General features: G+C 42.5%; 1 protein-coding gene across 1 annotated transcript in view; it reads right to left on the bottom strand.

Moving 5' to 3' along the window:
- Positions 1-1,145, bottom strand: part of TBC1D21 (TBC1 domain family member 21) — a 247,779-nt gene extending 246,634 nt beyond the window's left edge. Inside the window, exon 1 of the mRNA XM_069071207.1 lies at positions 786-1,145. The gene's annotated coding sequence lies outside the window, so the exon portion shown is untranslated. The remainder of the gene's footprint in view (positions 1-785) is intronic.
- Between the last annotated feature and the right edge of the window lie 3,292 nt (positions 1,146-4,437).

The following is a 4,437-nucleotide window of genomic DNA, read 5'->3' on the forward strand; positions in this document are numbered from 1 at the left end:
AAGAAAGAAAGAAAGAAAGAAAGAAAGAAAGAAAGAAAGAAAGAAAGAAAGAAAGAAAGAAAGAAAGAAAGAAAGAAAGGAAGAAAGGAAGGAAGGAAGGAAGGAAGGAAGAAAGAAAGAAAGAAAGAAAGAAAGAAAGAAAGAAAGAAAGAAAGAAAGAAAGAAAGAAAGAAAGAAAGAGAAAAGGAACAGAATGAAGTTTTTTTCTTATTTTTGTGTTAACAAAAGGCAACAAATGAGCTATCCTACCACTCTATATCCCAAACTGTTCTACCAAAAAAGGGAAATGAGGCAGAATTCATTCAAAAATATAGCCCAATACCATTTTCCCTGTTACTATTTGTTTCAGTCCTGATTAAACATTCTGCTAGCACACTGCTGTTTTTTGCCTTCATCTGTTAAATATTGTGAGTAGCTAGATATTCCGACCTGAGTTGACTTTAGAAGTTCTCTTTTTCAAATTGCATGGGACAAAAAAAACAGAGGTGAAAAATTTCCAGAATAGGTGGGACCCCTTGGCTAGATTTTCAAACAATATTTAAACAAGTTTTTATTAAGAATCATTTAGAGAATTCAAAACCTTTCCCTAACTTCATAGATTAACATGGGCATTACTTTCCCATGTGTATCTATCATCAATGAATCATAATAATTCATATTGATTTAGTCTTTTGGCTCTTACAAAGTATTTCCATCACAACAATCCTATGCAGTCCATAGTGCAAGTATCATGATCCCCTCTTGTAAGATGAAGAGACTGACATTTAGAGAATTAAGCAACTCACCTGAGACCACACAACTTGTAACTGATAGAGGCATGACTGAAACCCAGCTCTCCACGTCCTGAACACTTCCCATCACAGCAGGGCTGTAGAGTCGTCAAGGGAAAGGCAGAATGGTGTTCAGTGGGTTAACTCTAGGAAACAAGGAGTCTGTGACTTAACATTCTGCAGAGAGATAACTGATGTGTATTCTAGGAACATCTGAGCTTCTGACTAATGACTCGTTAATGCTTTACAAGTTCTCAGAGTTCAGCTGCTTTCCTAAACCTGCATAGAGCTGCCTGACACAGGTTTGTTTTAAGGTCCTTGGCTGTGTCCGACTATAGTTGGTAAGCAGATGGTGTCAGAGGCAGGAATGACCTTATGCTTGGGCAATGTAGGCACGATGGGAGGAAATAACCCATCCCAAAATATCTCCTTTACTGACATGATTTAGTGTCTGAAATTCTCAATCAGAGCACATCTGCAAACATTTATTGAGGGCCCAACATAAATGGTCTCTCTCCAATAATGCTTGCCTCTCTCTATGTACACTGCAACTTGTCAATGTCCCTCCAAGCACACAGCACACAAAGGTGGCACCCAAAATGGAATACAATTCTCCTGATTTTGTCTAATTAGAGCATGATACACTAGGATGGCCGTGCTCTCTCCTCCGCTTGGTTAAGGTCTTAGTTCCACTACTACGTGACTTAGACAAGTCATTTGATGTCTCTGTGCCTCATTTTCCCCATTTGTAAAGTGATAGAGTTGGACCAGATGATCTCTAAGATCTCTTCAAGAGTGAAACATTTAATTCTATGATCTTTCCCCTCAAGAAGGTTACATTATACCAGAGGCAGAGAAAAAGAGACAAAGACAGATAGAGAGTGTGCACTGTCAGCTGGGGAATTCAAGGAAGGCTTCAAGGAAAAAGTGGAACTTAAGATGAGTCAGGAAGAGGAATTTAAAAGACAGAGCTGAAGAGGAAAAAAATGCTGTGACTTTGTAGTCAGAGAATAAAAGTTCCAATATGCTATATATCCCTTGTAGGACCTTATCTGGGTCATTTGCTTTCCCCTCTCTGGGCCTCAGTTTCCCCACATGTAAAAGGGCCGAGTGGATTACATGGCCTCTAAGTTGCCTTCCCACTCCCAAGAACATGCTCCATCCAGAACAAATGGAGGCATACCCTACGATGAAAGACTGTCTAGCATCTTTGGGGCTTTGGCTCATCCCCCTCCATCCCTGCTCTGTCCTCTCCAATGCTTGAACATGGGAATCCACTCAGCAAATCAAGCAGCAGCTCCCGAGCTGGCCCGATTGTCAGTCAGCTGCCATCGCCTCTCCCTCCTCTCCACTCTGCTCTACCAGCCCCTGGGACTGTGATTTAATTGTTGCACCTGCTCTAACAATCGTGGAAAACAAGCAGTGACTGGGATATTCCTGTTCTCATTCCACCCTGCAATCCCTTCCCCCCCACCCCACCCCAGTCCTCCCTGGTGCGACACTAGCAAACTCTGCAATTATTCACGACTTCTGGAAGGCAGCACTCCATGGGAGTGATTGCCTTATACAGGAGACTTGACAGCTCACGACAAAATAAGCCTGGGTGTGCTCCCCTCCCTCGCTTTATTGAAAGGAGCAGAGGCAGCTGCAGAAGCCAGGCTACCTGACCTCAACACGATGGGGCAAAGGCAATTTGGGGTCTTCTGTGCTTCCTCTCCCTTGGATAAGATTTCTATAGAACTTGGGGCTAAACAGGACCGTGGAGATTTTCTGGTCATTTTACAGATGAGGTAACTGAGGCTGGAAAAAGGTTAAGTGATTTGCCCAAGGACATAGAGCTACTGGGTAAGAGAGCTGGGGTCTAAACCCAGATCTTCGGACTGGAAGTGTTTATTCTTTGTCCAGATTTCTTTGCTCCAGCTCTTTGATGAGGCAGCACTATGTAGTGGGTGATTTGGCATCAAGGGAGAGCTCAGTTCAAATCCTAGGTTGGACTGCTGTATGACCATGACAAAGTCACTTAACCTCTCTCCACCTCTCTTTGCTTCACTGTAAAATGGGGGTGATGGCATCTCTAGTACCTACTTTATAGAGTTCTTATGAACCCTCAAAATATATGATACATGTAGAGTGTCTTGTGAACCTTGGCCACTCCAAATGTTCACATGGACCATTTGTCTATTTGTCTACCTGTGGCAAAACCTTCTGTGATCCGGTCAGTCATAGTCACATTTGTCATTCATGCCATTGTGGTCCTCTACAAGAATGAAGGACAACGACCAACCAATATAGTGGAATCTGGAATCAGATGCCTTGTGTTCAAATTCCACTGCTGACGTTCATTATTCTTGTGACTGTAAGCAAATCACTGAACTTCCCTCAACTATAAAAGGAGGGCTTTGGACCAGATGGCCCCGGATGTCCCTCTCTGCTCTACTATGAATTTTAAAGTGGCGTATTAACGCTTATTGTTGTTGCTGTTTGTTTGTTATGTTTGTTATTATTTTAGTTGGGATAATGAGATGGGAAGGGGCAGAATACAAAAACTCATAATGGCCCTACCTTGTTTCATGACATCCCAGAATCATAGATTTGGAGTCAGAAAAAGCCCTTGGAGACCAACTAGTCCAATCCCTTTATTTGAAAGATGAGGAAACAGTGTAGATGAATGACTGGGATGGTCTGAAAGAGGATAGAGGAAGAATAAGACACCCAATTGGTGGCTCCTCCTAAATCTCTGAGTTTGGGGAACCTTATTTCACTGACTCAGTTCCCCGGCCACTTCCTGGGGAAAAGAATGACCAGCCAACACAGGTCGGGCTCCCAGCCTACCTGCAAAGCTACTTCAGTAAGCACAGGCTCAAAGTAATTTCTCAGTTTAATGCAGGAATCTCCAAAGTTGTTTTCTGACCCAGTTTTCTAGACCACTTTGGGGTAAAAGGGTCCACACATCCCAATAGCTCCCAGCACCCCCTCAAACTCCCTTGTCACAGTGCTCCTCTGCTAGAAGAATAGAGACCAGTAGATGTTTCTCTCTCTCTAGAACCACATTAAAAATGTGAATAGGGGGTGTGGCTAGGTGGTGCAGTGAATAGAGCACCAGCCCTGCAGTCAGGAGGACCTGAGTTCAAATCTGGCCTCAGACACTTAACACTAACTAGCCCTGTGACCTTGGGCAAGTCCCAATTGCCCTACCTTCCCCCCTCCAAAAAAAAAGCAAATATAATTAATTAATTGATTAATTAATTATTTTTTTTAATGTGAATAGGAAAGTGAAGTAAAAGCTAAATGGTTGGGGAAGTGAAGATAATCTTGGTTCTTAGACATACAGTGACATGAGAAATTCTGAGACAGTGTCCTTCCTGGATTCCCTGTTACCATAAGCACCCCCCACCCCCAAACCACAATGTCTCTATATGTCAAAGTGGATAGAGCACCAGACACACAGTCAGGAAGACAATTCAAGTCCTGCCTCAGACATTTACTAGCTGTGTGACTCTGGGCAAGTCACTTAACATTTTTTACCTCAGTTTCCTCATCTGTAAAATGGAGATAATAATAGCACCTGCCTCCCAACATTATGGGGATGATCAGATGAGATAATAATTATTAAGTGCTTAGCACTTTGGTAAGCTCTGTATAAATTTTAGCTATTATCATTAATTAT

Source organism: Petaurus breviceps, unplaced genomic scaffold (assembly GCF_028583685.1).
Source record: "Petaurus breviceps papuanus isolate PSGF00001 unplaced genomic scaffold, PetGlider_PUasm1.0 90825, whole genome shotgun sequence".
Lineage (NCBI taxonomy): Eukaryota > Metazoa > Chordata > Mammalia > Diprotodontia > Petauridae > Petaurus > Petaurus breviceps.